A 19,707-nucleotide genomic window follows, 5' to 3' on the forward strand; every position below is an offset into this window, starting at 1 on the left:
CAAGGTGCTCTCACTGTTTAAAATGCACGGTGCATTAATGTTTATAATGAACGGTGCTCTCACTGTTTAAAATACAAGGTGCTCTCACAGTTTAAAATACAAGGTGCTCTCACTGTTTAAAATGAACGGTGCACTCACAGTTTAAAATACAAGGTGCTCCCACTGTTTAAAATGCACGGTGCACTTACTGATAAAAATGCACGTTGCTCTCACTGTTTAAAATGCACGGTGCTCTCACTGTTTAAAATGCACGGTGCTCTCACTGTTTAAAATGTATGGTGCTCTCATTGTTTAAAATGCACGGTGCTCTCATTGTTTAAAATGCACGGTGCTCTCACTGTTTAAAATGCACGGTGCTCTCACTGTTTAAAATGCACGGTGCTCTCACTGTTTAAAATGCATGGTGCTCTCACAGTTTAAAATGCACGTTGCTCTCACTGTTTAAAATACAAGGTGCTCTCACTGTTTAAAATGCACGGTGCACTTACTGATAAAAATGCACGTTGCTCTCACTGTTTAAAATGCACGGTGCACTCACAGTTTGAAATACAAGGTGCTCTCACTGTTTAAAATACAAGGTGCTCTCACTGTTTAAAATGCACGGTGCACTTACTGATAAAAATGCACGTTGCTCTCACTGTTTAAAATGCACGGTGCTCTCACTGTTTAAAATACAAGGTGCACTCACAGTTTAAAATACAAGGTGCTCTCACTGTTTAAAATGCACGGTGCACTCAATGTTTATAATGAACGGTGCTCTCACTGTTTAAAATGCACGGTGCTCTCACTGTTTAAAATGCACGGTGCTCTCATTGTTTAAAATGCACGGTGCACTCCTTGTTTAAAATGCACGGTGCTCTCACAGTTTAAAATAGAAGGTGCTCTCACAGTTTAAAATACAAGGTGCTCTCACTGTTTAAAATGCACGGTGCACTCAATGTTTATAATGAACGGTGCTCTCATTGTTTAAAATGCACGGTGCTCTCATTGTTTAAAATGCACGGTGCTCTCACTGTTAAAAATGCACGGTGCTCTCACAGTTTAAAATGCACGGTGCTCTCCAGTTTAAAATACAAGGTGCACTCACTGTTTAAAATGCACTGTGCTCTCACTGTTTAAAATGCACGGTGCTCTCACAGTTTAAAATACAAGGTGCACTCACGGTTTAAAATACAAGGTGCTCTCACTGTTTAAAATGCACGGTGCTCTCACTGTTTAAAATGCACGGTGCTCTCACTGTTTAAAATGCACGGTGCTCTCACTGTTCAAAATACAAGGTGCAATTGCTGTTTAAAATGCTCGGTGCTCTCACTGTTTTAAATGCACGGTGCTCTCACTGTTCATAATGCACGTTGCTCTCACTGTTTAAAATACAAGGTGCTCTCACCGTTTAAAATGCACGGTGCTCTCACTGTTTTAAATGCACGGTGCTCTCACTGTTTATAATGCACGGTGCTCTCACTGTTTAAAATGCATGGTGCTCTCTCTGCCCATAATGCATGGTGCTCTCACTGTTTAAAATGCATGGTGCTCTCACTGTTTTAAATGCATGGTGCTCTCACGGTTTATAATGCATGGTGCTCTCACTGCTTATAAAGCATGGTGCTCCCACAGTTTGTCATGCAGTGTGCTCTCATTGTTTAAAATGCATGGTGCTCTCACTGTATATAATGCTTGGTATCTCACTGTTTACAATGCATGGTGCTCTCACTGTTTTTAATGCATGGTGCTCTCACAATTTATAATGCATGGTGCTCTCACAGTTTAAAATACAAGGTGCACTGTTTAAAATGCACGGTGCTCTCACAGTTCAAAATACAAGGTGCACTCACAGTTTAAAATACAAGGTGCACTCACAGTTTAAAATACAAGGTGCTCTCACTGTTTAAAATGCACGGTGCTCTCACTTTTTATAATGCACGGTGCTCTCACTGTTTAAAATGCACGGTGCTCTCACTGTTTAAAATGCATGGGGCTCTCACTCTTTATAATGCATGGTGCTCACACTGTTTTAAATGCATGGTGTTCTCACTGCTTACAATGCATGGTGCTCTCAATGTTTATAATGCATGTTGCTCTCACTCTTTATAAAGCATGGTGCTCCCACTGTTTCTAATGCAAGGTGCTCTCACTGTTTATAATGCATATTGGTCTCACTGTTCATAATCAATGCTCCTCTCACTGTTTGTAATGCATGGTGCTCTCACTGTTTAAAATGCATTGGTCTCTCACTGTTGATAATGCATGGTCCTCTCACTGTTTAAAATTCATGGTGCTCTCACTGCTTATAATGCATGGCGCTCTCACTGTTTATAATGCATGGCGCTCTCACTGTTTATAATGCATGGCGCTCTCACTGTATATAATGCATGGCGCTCTCACTGTTTATAATGCATGGTGCTCTCACTGGTTGAAATGCATGGTCCTCTCACTGTTTAAAATGCATCGTGCTCTCACTGTCTATAATGCTTGGTATCTCACTGTTTATAATGCATGGTGCTCTCACTGTTTAATGTGCATAGTGCTCTCACTGCTTATAAGGCATGGTGCACTCACTGTATATAATGCATGGTGCTCTCACTGTTTATAATGCATGGTGCTCTCACTGTTTATAATGCACGTTGCTCTCACTGTTTCTAATGCATGGTGCTCTCACTGTTTATAATACACGTTGCTCTCACTGTTTATCATGCATGTTGCTCTCACTGCATTCAATGCATTGTGCTCTCACTGTTTATCATGCATGTTGCTCTCACTGCTTATAATGCACAGTGCTCTCACTGTTTATAATGCATGGTGCTCTCACTGTTTATAATGCATTGTGCTCCTACTGTTTATAATGCATGGTGTTCTGACAGTTTATAATGCATGGTGCTCTCACTGTTTAATGTGCATGGTGCTCTCACTGCTTGTAATGCACGGTGCACTCACTGTATATAATGCATCGTGCTCTCACTGTTTATAATGCATGGTGCGCTCACTGTTTATCATGCATGGTGCTTTCACTGTTTATAATGCATCGTGCTCTCACTGTATATAATGCTTGGTATCTCTCTGTGTATAATGCATGGTTCTCTCACTGTTTATAATGCATGGTGCTCTTACTGTTTATAATGCATGGTGCTCTCACTGTTTATAATGCATATTGGTCTCACTGTTCATAATCAATGCTGCTCTCACTGATTATAATGCATGGTGCTCTCACTGGTTATAATGCATGGTGCTCTCACTGTTTATAATGTATGTTGCTCTCACTGTTTATAATGCATGGTGCTCTCACTGTTTATAATGCATGGTGCTCTCACTGTTTATAATGCACGTTGCTCTCATTGTTTATAATGCATGGTGCTCTCACTGTTTATAATACACGTTGCTCTCACTGTTTATCATGCATGTTGCTCTCACTGCAATCAATGCATTGTGCTCTCACTGTTTATAAAGCTTTGTGCTCTCACTGCTTATAATGCACAGTGCTCTCACTGTTTATAATGCATGGTGCTCTCACTGTTTATAATGCATTGTGCTCCTACTGTTTATAATGCATGGTGTTCTGACAGTTTATAATGCATGGTGCTCTCACTGTTTAATGTGCATGGTGCTCTCACTGTTTATAATGCACGTTGCTCTCATTGTTTATAATGCATGGTGCTCTCACTGTTTATAATGCACGTTGCTCTCACTGTTTATCATGCATGTTGCTCTCACTGCATTCAATGCATTGTGCTCTCACTGTTTATAATGCTTTGTGCTCTCACTGCTTATAATGCACGGTGCTCTCACTGTTTATAATGCATGGTGCTCTCACTGTTTATAATGCATTGTGCTCCTACTGTTTATAATGCATGGTGTTCTGACAGTTTATAATGCATGGTGCTCTCACTGTTTAATGTGCATAGTGCTCTCACTGCTTGTAATGCATGGTGCACTCACTGTATATAATGCATGGTGCTCTCACTGTTTATCGTGCACGGTGCTCTCACTGTTTATCATGCGTGGTGCTCTCACTGTTTAAAATGCATGGTGCTCTCACTGTTTAAAATGCATGGTGCTCTCACTGTTTATAATGCATGGTGCTCTCACTGTTTACAATGCATGGTGCTCTCTCTGCTTATAATGCATGGTGCTCTCTCTGTTTATAATGCACGGTGCTCTCACTGTTTTAAATGCATCGTGGTCTCACTGTTCATAATCAATGCTGCTCTCACTGTTTGCAATGCATGGTTCTCTCACTGTTTATAGTGCATGGTGCTCTCACTGTTTATAATGCACGGTGCTCTTACTGTTTATAATGCATGGTGCTCTCACTGTTTATAATGCATATTGGTCTCACTGTTCATAATCAATGCTGCTCTCACTGATTATAATGCATGGTGCTCTCACTGTTTATAATGCATGTTGCTCTCACTGTTTATAATGTACGGTGCTCTCACTGTTTATAATGCACGGTGCTCTAACTGTTTAAAATGCATATTGGTCTCACTGTTCATAATCAATGCTGCTCTCACTGTTTGTCATGCATGGTGCTCTCACTTTTTTAAATGCATGGTGCTCTCACTGATAACAATGCATGGTGCTCTCACTTTTATAATGCATGGTGCTCTCACTTTTATCATGCATGTTGCTCTCTTAAAATCTATCGATCTCAGCTTTGAATATAACTCAACGACTGAGCATCCACAGCCCTCTGGGTTGTAGAGAATTCCAAAGATTCACAATCCTTCGAGTGAAGAAATGTTTCCTCATGTTGGTCCTAAATGGCCGACCCCTCATCTTGAGAGTATGAGCTCTCGTTCTTGACTCTCCCGCCAGGGGAATCAGACTCTCAGCATCCACACTGCCAAGCCGTCTAAGAATTTTATACATTTCAATGCGATCAACTCTCATTCTTCTAAACTCCAACCAATATTGTCCAATTTTGCACAATATTTCCTCATACTACAATTGCAGCAAGACCTCCTCACTCTTATATTCCAACACCCTTCCAAAAAAGGCTAACATATCATTTCCCTTCCTCACTCTCATTCGACCCTTGGCAAATCAGTATTTCCAGCATGTTTTTCCTCTTTTCCTTCGATAGGGAAAATAAATGAAGGTTGATAACATTTTACTGCAATTACACTCGATTCTGTCTTGAAAACAATTTCCAACTGAACTGCATCAAATTCGATTGTAAACTTAACAGTTTCTGATGGAAATAAACTAATAAGAACACTTAATTGCGATGGCCGGGAATCGAACCCGGATCAACTGCTTGGAAGGCAGCTATGCTCACCACTATACCACCATCGCTGAAAATAATCAACATTAAAATAGTTCCCAAACATCAGATCCTGAACAGACACTGCAGGCTGTTGGATTTTGTTCTTCATTTTCACTGGTTTCTGACGGATCCTTTCTCGCTCTGTTGCAGTTCCTGTTTCCGCCCAGTAGATTTCACCAACCCCCAATCAATGGAAATTCCACACCAGCCAGTAATTCTTCACCTGATATCGGACTGAAGAGACAGTCGATACCTGAAATACTTGACCAGCTGGAAATACATTTTACCACAGCTCACATCAGCCATTGAGTAAAGTTAAATAATTCCATTAAATCATTACAGAGACCTGACTACCAACTGGGCAGGAATGGCAGCTTAATATTCAAGTCCATAAGAACTTTAAAAAGGACAGGGAAATAGGGAAAGGAGGAGGAGCAGCAATATTACTAAAGGTCAATATTACAGCAGTTCAAAGATAGAATATCAGTGAGGGTGAGCGGGCAGTGTAAACACTCTGAGAGAGACCCATCACAAGTGCCCCCACTGTACTCCCCCAGAAGGTAGAAGAAGGGCGAGTGCGGGAGGATTTCTTCATTCTTTGTGAAAGTGTTTGTGAGATTGTGGAAATGTCTGGAAGAGGAAAAACCGGCGGTAAAGCTCGGTCCAAGGCCAAGTCTCGCTCATCCCGGGCCGGACTGCAGTTCCCTGTTACCCGTGTTCACAGGCTCCTGCGAAAGGGGAACTATGCTGAACGTGTGGGTGCCGGAGCCCCCGTCTATCTTGCTGCTGTGCATCGAGTATCTGACGGCTGAAATGCTCGAGGTGACCGGCAACGCGGCCCGGGACAAACAAGAAGACCCGCATCATCCCCAGACACCTGCAGCTGGCCATCCGCAACGACGAGGAGCTCAACAAGCTGCTGGGACGGGTGACCATCGCTCAGGGTGTTGTCTGATATCCAGGCCGTGCTGCTGCCGAAGAAAACCAGCATTGTGAGCTCCAAGAGCAAATAAACCGGCCAAGGCTTAATCTGATAACCCAAAGGACAGGACCAACCTTATTGAAATCTTTGAAGAAGGAACAGAAAGTGTAGACAAGTTTAATACAGTAGATGTGATATATTTGGATTTTCCGAAGGCCTTCTATAATGTACCACATTGTAGACTCATGGCTAAGTTCAGAGCCCGTGGAGTCAGGGTCAGGTGCCAGAATGGATAGTAAGTTGGCTACAAAACTGAAAGCCGAGAATAGAGGTTAAGGGTCGCTACTCAGACTGGCAAAAGGTGGGAAGTGGAGTTCCAGTTGCTGGGACCACTGTTCTTAACAATTTACATTAACGATTTGGATTCGGGAATCGGAAGTACAATTCCAAAATTTGTGGACGACACCAAATTGGGGGATTTAGTTAATACAAAGGAAGAAAGCATCACAATGCAAGAGGCCATTAATAAACTTGCAGAATGAAGAATCAGGAGGTCACACACTGCTTGGATAATAAGAGTCTAAACGGGATAGAGGAGCAAAGGGATCTCGTGGTACAGATACACACATTACTAAAAGTAGCGACCCAGGTTAATCAGATCATAAAAAGACAAATCAAACACTAGGATTCATTTCTAGAGGGATAGAGTTGAAAAGCAAATAAGTTATGTTAAACTTGTATAGAACCTTGTTTAGACCAGACTTGGAATACTGCGAACAGGTCTCGTCTCCATATTATAGACATAGGGGCATTGGAGAAGGTGCAAACAAGATTCACAAGAATGATTCCAGAAATGAGAGGATATTCTTATCAGGAAAGACTGAACAGACTGGGTCTCGTTTCACTAGAAAAGAGAAGGCTGAGGGTTGATCTGATCGAGGTTTTTAAGATAATGATAGGGTTTGTTAGGATTGATGTAGAGAAAATGTTTACACTTGTTGGGAGTCCAAAACTTCAGTTAATAAATATAACATAGTCGCTAATAAATCAAATAGGGAATTCAGGAGAAATTGCTTCACCCAGAGAGTGGTCAGAATGTGGAACTTGTAACTACGAGGAGCAGCTGAGGCAAATAACATAGGGGCATTAAAGGGGAAGATAGATCAGCACATGAGGGAGAAAGGAATAGAAGGATTTGCCGATAGGGTTAGATGAAGTAAGGAAGGAGGAGGCTCATGAGCAGCATAAACGCCGGCATAGACTAGTTGGGTAGAATGGCCTGTTTCTGTGCTGTAGTTTCAATGTAACTCGATGTAAAGGCTCTTTTCAGAGCCACCCTCTGTATCTGTGAAAGGACTGGTTACTGTCTGAAGGGAGACGCTGATATCATGCTGCCAGTGTGGCTTTGAGCTGCTTTTGTCTCGTTGTGGACGAGATGAGGAATTAATGGGACTGGAGTCGGGGCAGTGACCACAGTCCGGTACTTTAAACGGTGACTGAAAGACCCTAGCCCACACATCACCAGATTTCTTGTATTTATTTAAACTACTTGCCATGCTGGGCTCGTAAAGAATCACCAGAACTGCTCGAATAACCTTTCTACATCTGTGAAATTCAGCGCTTCGCTCCGTTTCTGTTCTATTTTGTTGGATTATTTACAAACTCACTGGGGAATCACTGAAATGTAACTCTGTACAGAAACAAATAACAGTGAATTGCCTGGTGCCCAGGAGATCAGGAACATGACTCGCCTTTCGTCCTGTTAACGAGTAAACCGTGTTTGGAGTCCACCGACCCGCTTTGGTTCCATATGGGGGATTAAACAGAGAAATCGGGAGGGGAGGAGACAGTCAGAGTGACAGAGCGGAGAGTGGCCTCTGATCTTCCAGCTCCACCTCCAGTTCTCTCCATCCGACAGTTTCAAACCGTTTATCGATAATAGAACCGAACCTCAGCGCTCCGCACAAACCCTGACAGACCCGGGCTTCATATTCAAGGATTCCCAAAACCCGAAGCTTTCAAATAAGCCCCGTTACAATGAGAAATCGTTAATATTCCTGCCTAAATACAGTCCATTCAATAACAAGTCAACTCGGCTCCTCCATTTCAGTCTGTTTCCCTGTTCTATCTCCCCACACATCCCCTCCCAGACGGGTTCAGCGTTTTACAAACACCTTATTCCAGCTTATTTGGAGAATCTCATATGTTGGGGTTTGAGTTATGACGCGGAGTTACTCCACCAGTGTTCCCGTCTCACAGAGACTCTCGACCTGAATCTGTGAAAGGATTATGACCATGAACTGGGACTGGAGCCGAACACATCCCCAGTTACAGTTAGGCCCGGCCCGGACATCTCATTCTCTCTATTTTATATCAGACGGTATCCCACTTTCATGTCCAGCAATAGAGAGAGAGAGAGAGACAGTATCAGTCTTACACTTCCGATCTGTGTCCAAATCACGCTCAATAACAGTATCCACCTTCATATACAGCACCAGAGAGAGAGAGGGAGGCAGACACGGTGAGAGAGACAGAGAGAGCGGTGAGACACAGTGACAGACAGACGTTAACAGTATTAGTTCCAGACTGACCGGTAAAGTGCGGTTTTATCCAGAAAGATCGCGTTGGAGAGACAGAAGATGCAATCTCATCTCTCACTGATATTGTACAAGGGTCAGAAACACTATTAATCCCACACTCGGGGACAGTACAGAGAGGGACAGAAACAATGGGTCACATTTAACCCTCTAATGCCTGTTGTACTATCTGCAGTTTTACAGCTCAGGGCTGTTCGATATTACTCTCAGTGACCTACAGTTTCACTCCGGTTAAATTAATCTGCGACTGTTGCTGCCTGATATTAACCCTACACGGTCCCAGCAAATACACCGACTCCCACTTTCCTCCCATGTTTCTCCAGGATTGGTTTGGGAAATCCTCTCCCAGTCACACATTATAGGGGCCATTAATGAAGAGAATCCATTGGCTGATTTCACAGCCGCTCACTTTATCTCTGAAAGGCTCTTTACCATCAAAAGACCCCGAGAGAAACAGCAGAGATGGAAACATCTAGTTTAATAGTTGGAGATTGTAAAGTCGGTCTGGATTCCAGCGTTAGGCACTGGTGGAATCCCATCTGTTTCCCATTCGGGTTCCTGTTCCTGCACTGCCTGTGGACCCCATTCCTATGACCTCTCCCCCAGACCCACTTCCTTTGCTCAGACTCGGAAAAATTCCAATTGGGGAAAGTTTCCATCGATTTTTGGATTGGGAATTGTGGGCGCCATTCCCTCAGTGAGCGGAAGAAGATGGTTTAAAACAGCCGGGAATGGAGAGATCACGGCCCCCGGGGGAAGGGAGCAAAGAGCAGCCTCGTTACAGCAGATCATCGCTTCGGGACCGTGTCCGCAGATGGGCTCAGACATCGGCATTGAGTCCGGGGGAAGGTCAGGGGGAGTCCGGGGGCTGTTTGTAAGAGGCGGAGTGGATCAGGAACTGGTCCCGGAACATGGAGTGAGAGGGGGGAAGGGAGAGGTCATTCTCGGACTGTGTGTGTACAGGGTGTGTCCAGGGGAAGGGAGAGAGAATGGGAAGAACCTGCTATTAAAATCATTGCTGCTTTCTCTCCCCAAACCAGTAGTGAATGGTCCTGGTTTAGTTCCAGTCTCACCCTATTTATTGTGATTGGACAGTGAAGAGTGGAAACAGAGCCGGACAGTAAGGATGTGGGGAGTTATACAAAGAGCATCTATTGCAGGCATCAGGTGAGAAGTGTCAAGGACACATTTTAAACAGCGGCTGTTTGGTTTCGGTTGAACGGTTAGTCCCATGGGAGAGGGGATTAGAAACCTGACCTGTACAAAGGTCCCTGCCCCATCGGGTAGTCCCATTCATGGATCGGTGCAGGGGTTGGGCCGTGTCTGGATGTTATTAAATTGTTGTAAAACAGCCCAACACACCTGGTGTGCAGAAGCTGAGTTCTGCAGTACTGCAGTGGAGTCAGACACTGACACTGTTTGTATCACTGGATTTCATTTGTGGATATTCAAAATGATCATTAACAGAGATATTAAACTGATCACTTCTGTCTTTTCTACCTCACCTGTTCCTGAGTAACAAGAGATCATTTTCTTTCTCCAGGCAAACCCTTGAACGATCCAGAATAAATGTGATGCTTCCTCCACCCGAGGCAGAAGGAACAGTACAGCCAGCTCCTTCTCACACACAGTAAGTATATTATCACTCACAGAGCACAGAGACAGAGACAGCTCATCAGTTCCACAGTCTCAGACAGCAGAAGTAGTCAGTCCCACACTGATCACAATTTCCAGAGACACATTTTCAACCCAACAGTCAAGCAGAGTAGGTGAGGCTGACACTGTTCCATTCCCCCCGAACTCAGTCCCGCTGACAGGTAGATACAAAAATCCCAGTCCAAAATCACACACTCAGAGTGAAAGGCACTGTGTCAATCTCACAATGGAGCAACATTAGCTACGAATTAAATACCAGATAGAAATCACACATGGTACCCGATTCAAAGGTACAGAATGAATCCCAATAATGTACCCCGAGATTCAAATTGAATACCGGCCCAGAACTCTCACACATGACTTTAATACATGCAATATCCATTCGAAAAGTGTATCATATGATACAAATTGCACACAAGTCCAAAACTCAGGTCGAGTATCAGATTGAGAAATATTGAAAGATAGTAAACCTGAGAAACAAATTAGATACCTGTTCAGAATGTACTCGTAGAATGAGATTTAAAGATAGAGTGTCAAATCTATTAGTGCAGACTGAGATACACATTACATACCAGTCCAAAAATCTCATACAATATTAGACTGAAAGATACGGTATCAATTCCATTTCTCCAGACTGATCGACACATAACATACCAATTCTAAAATGTCACCTTATCAGTTTGAAAGATATATTATCATCCACAACAGTACTCACAGAGATACAGATTTAATAGTACTCCAAAAAGCACACAAATTATCGGATTAAAACCTCCAGCATCAAATCCTAAAGTATGTCCATATTTACCAATTAAACAATGAGTAAAACTATTTAAACATCGAGATATTAAAGCTACAATATTGAACGCCATAATGTAATCTGAGAGAATAATTACGTACAGATACAGAATGAATCTCACATTCAGAGACAGTACCAGAGACACAGAGACACAGAATGACTCCAACTCTCACAGATGCAGAAGGAATCCCAAACTCACATACAGTACAAGAGACTGACAGACACACAGTTAATCCCACACTCACACACAGTGCCAGAGACTGACAGGTACAGTATGAATCCCACACTAACATGCATTATGAGTAACTGCATATTTAGGATGAATTCAACTCCCACATACAGTACTGGAGACTGTATATACAGAATGAATCCCACAATCACATGCAGTATGAGTAACTGCATATCTTGGATGAATTCAACTCCCACATACAGTACTGGAGACTGTATATACAGAATGAATCCCACACTCACATGGAGTACCAGAGACTGACAGATACCGAAAGATTCCCACACTAACACACAGTTTTATATAAAGAATTAATCACAAACTCTCACACACACTGCTGACAAGATACAGAATCAATTCCAAACTCACACACAGTATCAGAGAGTGACAGATACAGATGAATCCCACACTCACACACAGTACCAGAGACTGACAGATACAGAATGAATCCCACACTCACACACAGTACCAGAGACTGACAGATACAGAATGAATCCCACACTCACACACAGTACCAGAGACTGACAGATACAGAATGAATCCCACACTCACACACAGTACCAGAGACTGACAGATACAGAATGAATCCCACACTCACACACAGTACCAGAGACTGACAGATACAGAATGAATCCCACACTCACACACAGTACCAGAGACTGACAGATGCAGAATGAATCCCACACTCACACACAGTACCAGAGACAGACAGATACAGAATGAATCCCACACTCACACACAGTACCAGAGACTGACAGATACAGAATGAATCCCACACTCACACACAGTACCAGAGACTGACAGAAACAGAATGAATCCCACACTCACACACAGTACCAGAGACTGACAGATACAGAATGACTCCCACACTCACACACAGTACCAGAGACTGACAGATACAGAATGAATCCCACACTCACACACAGTACCAGAGACTGACAGATACAGAATGAATCCCACACTCACACACAGTACCAGAGACAGACAGATACAGAATGAATCCCACACTCACACACAGTACCAGAGACAGACAGATACAGAATGAATCCCACACTCACACACAGTACCAGAGACAGACAGATACAGATTGAATCCCACACTCACACACAGTACCCGAGACTGTCGCAACATGAAATGGTCCTTATCAAAGTCACAATTGATACCCTATGTGACTACCACCATGATAAACTATCCCTCCTCATCCTTCTCAAATACAATATCTCACCGTGCTGTTATGCTGTTAGACTAGTTTCCTCTCTCTGCTCTTATTTGGAATGTGTTGCTTTTCCATCTGATAACACTTGGTATCATCGTATTATGTTAGTCCACAAGAGGAGATCATTCGGCCCATCGTGCCTGTGCCGGGTCAAACACACGTATTCGTTCAAGATTCGTTCAGGAATAGATTGAGTGCCTTGTTATCAGAAAATTGCCTGAACCCCCACAGTCTACAGCTTTCCTCCTCGCTATCAACCACACGGCCTATTTTTGTGTCACCCGCAAATGTCTTTATCATGCCTCCGACGTTTAAGTCCAAATCGTTCATGGATACCACAAAAATCAAACGACCAAGTACCGAGCCCTGCGGCACCCCACTGGAAACAGCCTTCCATCCGCAAAAACACCCATCGGCCATTAACTTCCTGCCACTGAGCCAATTTTGGATCCAACAAGCCGCATTCCCTTGTATCCCATGGGCCTTTACTTTTTTGACCAATCTGCCATGTGGGAACTTTTCAAAAGGCTTGCTAAAATCCACGTAGACTACATCAATTGCGCCAACCTCATCGATCCTCCTTGTCATCTCCTCGAAAAATTCAATCAGGTTAGTCAGACACGACCTCCCCTTGACAAATCCATGTTGACTGCCCTTGATTCATCCGTGACTTTCGAAGTGACAGTTCATCCGATCCCTCAGAATTGATTGCAATAATTCGAAATTGAGTCTTTCTCCTGCTTGCTGTCATGACAGATCAGGCGGTGAACAATACTCAGGCCCGGCCAGCTCAGTCGGACAGAGCACGAAGTTTTTAATCGTGGGTTCGAGCTCCACGTTGGGTGAGTAACATTTTAAACTTTTATGATGCTTTCACTGGCCAACAGTGCAGAAATGATGCAGAATGAAACATGAAATCGGTCGTCAGGATGGCCGAGCGGTCTAAGGCGCTGCGTTCAGGTCGCAGTCTCTTCTGGAGGCGTGGGTTCGAATCCCACTTCTGACATTTGTTATCTTTACTGTTACGTGGAAATATTTTATTTGTGGATTGGGCTGCAGCTGATTTTCCTGCCAAGTCGATTTGCTCCTCCCACAAAAGCAACTGGCTTTGTGATGGAAATGTGACTTGAGAAGTTTCGAACGGTGAAATGGTTGACATATTAATGACCTGGACAAAGAAATAGAACAGCAGTGGGAAACATTTAAAACGGTGATCAATAGAGTCCAGGAGAAATATATCCCACTAAAAAGTAAGAACAAACTAGCCAGAAATGACACACCAGGGATGAATAAAGAAATAAGGTCAAAATTGAAACTGAAGAAAAAGGCCCACACTGGACAATAAAGGAGAGGGGGAATGTGAAAAGACTGGGAAAGAAGTCTAAAGAACTATTAGAAAGGCAAAAAGGAATATCAAAAAAAGCAAAGTATTCTGGACACATCAACAGCCAAAGAAAGTTTAGGATAGGAATAGGGTCACTAAGGGATACACACGACAAACTCACAGGCAATGACAGCGAAATGGCAGAAATATTAAATAATCACTTTTCTTCAGTATTTACCAGGGAGACCAGCATTGAGTGCATGACAGTGGAAGAAGAGATCAAAAAAATATAAAGACATTTAAGATCGAAAGGGGGGGAGATAATTGATAATCTCATCAAACTGAGAGGGGAAATTTCCTGTTAGGTGCCTAACCAGAGTTTTAAACCGCTCACCCACGCTAATTTCCGTATTACTGTTCAGATTCATTTCACAGGGACACGATTACTGTGCACCATTTAGAGAGGCTCAGTGAAAGGCGGAAATTGACCTATTAATAGAATCATGGAATAGGACAGCGCCATTCGAATGGCATTCGTCCCATCGTGCCTGTGCCAGCTCTCTGAAAGAGCTGTCCAGTTAGTCCCACTCGCCTGCTGTTTCCCCATAGCCCTGAAAATGTTTCCATCCAAGCGTTTATCCAATTCCCTTTTGAAAACTGTGAGTTAAAAAAACAATATTGAAAGGGGTGCTGGGGCCTCTGCAGCGTCGATGTAGAGTGTGTGATGATTGAAGTTATCAAGATGTTTCTTTACACATGGTATGTTGTGCAATCATCCTGAAATATCTTCAATATCCAACACAAATTGAATTGCAAACCTGACGGACCAACACTGGAAAACAAGTCACGAGTGAACGCAAATCATCTGGGAGCCGTTTTCAGCCTCACGGCACTTTAAGTAAAGTGAAATAACTTTGCATTGAAAAGATTTGGAACTTGCATCTGTGCCTTTATCTGTTCCATTTCTTAAAGTTGCTGGCGTCTGATGATGTACACGCCTCTGCTCCCTCTATTGAACAAGAAAGGAGGTGTTTGACGATGACGGGACCTGTTGGTTATGAGCTCATCCTTTGCATTGAGTGGGTTCACGTCTTTTGAACGGCGTCAACTTTAGCCCAGCGGTGAACTTCACAACAAACAAGTTCATCACCGTCTCACCGCGGGCGCTGACTGACATGTTTATTGTTATTTCTTTCAGACCTAAATAAATAGGAACCGTGATTTTAAATTTGCACTAAGTGATTTTTAGGTAGTCGCCTTTAAATGTTTCACAGGCGACTCCTAATTTATGATCGTCCGCCATTTCTCCAGCCGTTTTGAAAACAAAACATGTCTCTGCTTTTCGCGTCTTTTTTCGAAAGGGAAAAAAATATATTTCCCGTGACCTCTGAAGGATGTACAAGTACATTTCAGAAAGCTGAAGCAAGTTCACCGAGCTTAAATCGTCTGGCCACGTTAAAGGCGCTATATACATATATATAAATATGTATATATATGTAATATATGCAAGTCATTGCTGTCTGTTTCTGTGGCTGTCTTTTTTATATGTGTGTCCATCTGCAGGTCAATTTTGAATCAATACCAGTGTTCGTGTCAGTTTGTTGCATGAAATAAATGAGAGTATCAGGCGCTCCCCTCCCTGCCATTGGGTCGGTACTGAGTCAGGGTTCAGACCAAACTTCTGGGTTTTTTTGTGAAAAAGCAATTAAAACCATCATTCGGGAATGATCCAGTCTCATGTGAGCGGTGAAAGAAACACTGACCCCGATGTGATGTGAACACGCAGCCTTTTGATCTGGAGTCAGACCTTTGCACCACGCGCTCTGAAGACAGGATCCTGGATGTTATCATTTATATGAATGTTTCTCAAACACCGTTTCATTTCTCCCACCTTGGTTGAATCGATGGGGCTTATCAAATCTCCGCCAGATCCCACCGGGAATGCGACAGTATTGGAAGCAGCCTTCACCCCCACGATCACGTTGGCTTTCATCGCCTGCTCTCAGCGGACTGCATTAACAGGGCTGGGAGATATGAACTTTGTTCATATTATTCAGCAATGTGAATCGTTAAATATTTACTAATTTTTAATGGGAACAAGGTTTTAAAATGTTTCCGCCTGGTTTCGAACCGGGGACTTTTCGCGTGTAAGGCGAACGTGATAACCACTACACTACGGAAACCTGATACTGCAAACTCCGTGTTAGGGATATAACCCCTCAGCCAAACTAATTTCCTTATTACTGTCCAGGAGCTCATTTCACAGAGATACATTCACTGCGCTGTATTTCGGAAGGCTGCAGAGAAGGATCGGTGGAGATGGTCAGGCAGGGAATCCCAGAGCATCGCGCCCACACAAACATTTCACTGTTGTTTTTTCATGTGCCTGATATCCGACCGCAGTGTAAATTATGGCGAATCAGGCATGCTCAGATGACATTGTTCACAGAATGCTTTCTTGCAGCCAAATCACACATTAGAAAACGTGAAATGAGATGAAGAGATCGGAGCCATTTAAAGTGCTCCCAGTTACTGCAGATCAGGAATGAAAACCTGGCACCGGCTTCAGGTCGATCAGAATGAGGCAATGAATCCGAAAGTGGGAAGAAAAAAAGCGCAATTTTCGTCCCTGGGTGGGCTCGAACCACCAACCTTTCGGTTAACAGCCGAACGCGCTAACCGATTGCGCCACAGAAACCGCCCGGTGCTTTTTCTTGCAAGATACACTAAAGCAGCGTGTCACCGAGCCAAAGTTACATGTTGCAGGCACAGAAATGCAATTGTCCACTATCAGTCTTACTTTTCCAGAAATAAAGGATGGGACATTGTTTGTGGAAATATGGGAACGGTCTGGTCTCGCTCACAGCATCGATATCACCGCCAACCAGCTCTCCTGCAACCGGCGCGCCCACCGGTGCTTTGTCTGTTATTGAGTCGGACTGTGGGAGAACCTTCACCACACGGACTCCAGCGATTCGAGAAGGCGGCTCACCACCACCTTCTCAAGGGCAATCAGGGATGGGCAATAAATGCCGGCCTCGCCAGTGACGCCCACAACCCATGAACGAATGAAGAAAAAGTATTCTGAGCGTCCTGACGCTGTTATCAGGTTTTGATGCCTGATCTGCAGTAACTGGGAGCGCTTTAAATGGCTCCGACCTCTTAATTTCACCCACAACATCAGAGTAACTGTTCCAGGGGGACATGCCGACTCAACTGCGTCTTGGCCGCCTGTCTGCTCAGTCCTTTATTCGTCTCCAATTCCGTTTCCCAAAGCGTATCTACAGATACACAAAGCTCTTTGTCATTTCGGTTCCTTTCGATTTGTCCAGCTCCCGATTGGCAATAATTTGCAAACCTGGTTGCAGCCCTCCGCCTTCCATCGTGTCCAGGGATGGGTTATGTGGAGAGACTGGAGAAGCTGGGATTGTTCTCCTTCGAGCAAAAAAAAAGGTTAAGGGGAGATTTAATAGAGGTGTTCAAAATTATGAGGGGATTTTGATAGAATGGATGGGGAGAAGCTATTTCCATTGGCAGGAGGGTCGATAACCAGAGGACACAACCTGCATTTATATAGCACCTTTAATGCAGTAAAACCTCACAAAGTGCTTCACAGGAAGAGTTTTTGAACAAAACTTGACACTAAGCCACATAAGGAGATATTGGGACAGGTGACCAAAAGCTTAGTCGAAGAGTTAGGTTTTAAGGTATGTGTTAAAGGAGAGAGAGGCGGAGAGGTTTAAGGATGGAATTCCAGAGCTTAGGGCCTAGGCAGCTGAAGACACAGCCGCAAATGGTGGAGCGTTTAAAATCGGGGATGCGCAAGAGGCAAGAATTGGAGGAGCACAGAGATTTTTTTTATTCGTTCATGCGATGTGGGCGTCGCTGGCGAGGCCGGCATTTATTACCCATCCCTAATTGCCCTTGAGAAGGTGGTGGTGAGCCGCCTTCTTGAAACGCTGCAGTCCGTGTGGTGACGGTTCTCCCACAGTTCCGTTAGGAAGGGAGTTCCAGGATTTTGACCCAGCGACGATGAAGGAACGGCGATATATTTCCAAGTCTGGATGGTGTGTGACTTGGAGGGGAACGTGCAGGTGGTGTTGTTCCCATGCGCCTGCTGCACTTGTCCTTCTAGGTGGTAGAGGTCGCGGATTTGGGAGGTGCTGTCGAAGAAGCCTTGGCGAGTTGCTGCAGCTGCAGTGCATCCTGTGGATGGTGCACACTGCAACCACATTGTGCCAGTGGTGAAGGGAGTGACTGTTTAGGGTGGTGGATGGGGTGCCAATCAAGCGGGCTGCTTTATCTTGGATGGTGTCGAGCTTCTTGAGTGTTGTTGGAGCTGCACTCATCCAGGCAAGTGGAGAGTATTCCATCACACTCCTGACTTGTGCGTTGTAAATGGTGGAAAGGCTTTGGGGAGTCAGGAGGTGAGTCACTCGCCGCAGAATACCCAGCCTCTGACCTGCTCTTGTAGCCACATGATAGGGTGGGGTAGCGAGGTTCTGGTGGGATTTGAAAGCAAGGATGAGAATTTTAAAATCAAGGCGTTCCCCGACAGGCGGTTTGACTGGAGCGTCACACCGTTCGCTCCCGTCTTTACTTCCACATACGTACATTGGGACAGGGCTTGGGCGGATTTTTCTGTGTCTCACCCGGGGCCGCTGAGTCTCCTGCAGTCCCCCCGATCACCAACTCATCCTGTTTGTAAATTTAAACCGGAACAAGTGCCTCGCAAAAGGCAAGAGATGAAGGCAAGGCTGGAACCTCTGACAAAAAAAAATCTCTTGTCCACCAGCGAGGTTGGTGTAGCTGAATCGCTAACTCTTCTTTTAAAGTTTTGACATTCATTGGACGCCACGCGGCACCTCCAGACTTGTCTCTTGCACTCACAGTGAAGCGGAGGGCCGTTTTCACTCGCACCGGCAGCAATTGTGATATCAAGAAAAAGGTGGCGGAGAAATTCTCCATTTCAGCGAAAATGGAGCGCTGGGGTCCGCTCATGAGGGCAGCGTAAAAGTTGCAACTCGCACCCACGATCCCGAGGGGAATGCCTCCCCCGACTGAGCTAGCCAAGCCTGAGGAAACTGTTACTTCCTTGTCTGTTGTTGCAGCGAGCCGGCTGTTGGCTCCGCTCCAAGGGTTCAGTGCAAACCATGAAACAGGTTCACCTGAATTCCGTGGTGTCGAAGGCAATCGAGTAACAAGTCGAGCAATGTATTCCGCTCAATCATTGATAATTCCATTCAGATCTTCTGCTTTTCAGCTGCACTTCCCCAAAACATTGCAAATAATTTTGCTCAGTATTTGTTTCGCTTGTTTAATATTTTGTTCTCCGGTTTTGCCAGATTAACATTTCATTTCAATTATCAATGACAGGGAGCAATGAACAATGAACGAGTGACCAAAGTTCCGTTTATTATTAAAAAGCAGTGATTCCGAAATTATCCAGGCTGATATGAATGGTAAGATAAATAGTGATTTCGACATGATTTAAATACGCAGCCTTCAGAATCTGGAATCAGACGCGCTGCCGTTTCTCCACGGGGTCTACTGATGGCATAGATTATATATGTATAAAAACTTATTATATCCTTAAATATATAAATATTTCATGCAGTGTTCCCTTGTGGTTGGGAATAGATCATTGCACAAAAATAATTCAAGTCTGTGAGACACTTAATGTTTTCTTTAATCACCATTAATACGTTCT

The 19,707-nt window shown here is 43.9% G+C and overlaps 4 non-coding genes across 4 annotated transcripts; 1 reads left to right on the forward strand and 3 right to left on the reverse strand.

Moving 5' to 3' along the window:
- Nucleotides 1-5,217: 5,217 nt before the first annotated feature.
- trnag-ucc (transfer RNA glycine (anticodon UCC)) lies at nt 5,218-5,289 on the reverse strand. The gene has a single exon. It is a non-coding gene; the product is annotated as a tRNA-Gly (tRNA).
- An 8,307-nt stretch (nt 5,290-13,596) lies between these two features.
- On the forward strand, nt 13,597-13,679 carry trnal-cag (transfer RNA leucine (anticodon CAG)). The gene has a single exon. It is a non-coding gene; the product is annotated as a tRNA-Leu (tRNA).
- Nucleotides 13,680-16,107: 2,428 nt separating this feature from the next.
- Nucleotides 16,108-16,180, reverse strand: trnav-uac (transfer RNA valine (anticodon UAC)). Its single transcript has one exon. It is a non-coding gene; the product is annotated as a tRNA-Val (tRNA).
- A 441-nt stretch (nt 16,181-16,621) lies between these two features.
- trnan-guu (transfer RNA asparagine (anticodon GUU)) lies at nt 16,622-16,695 on the reverse strand. Its single transcript has one exon. It is a non-coding gene; the product is annotated as a tRNA-Asn (tRNA).
- Nucleotides 16,696-19,707: the final 3,012 nt, after the last annotated feature.

The sequence above is a fragment of the Heptranchias perlo genome, unplaced genomic scaffold (genome assembly GCF_035084215.1).
Source record: "Heptranchias perlo isolate sHepPer1 unplaced genomic scaffold, sHepPer1.hap1 HAP1_SCAFFOLD_62, whole genome shotgun sequence".
Classification (NCBI taxonomy): domain Eukaryota; kingdom Metazoa; phylum Chordata; class Chondrichthyes; order Hexanchiformes; family Hexanchidae; genus Heptranchias; species Heptranchias perlo.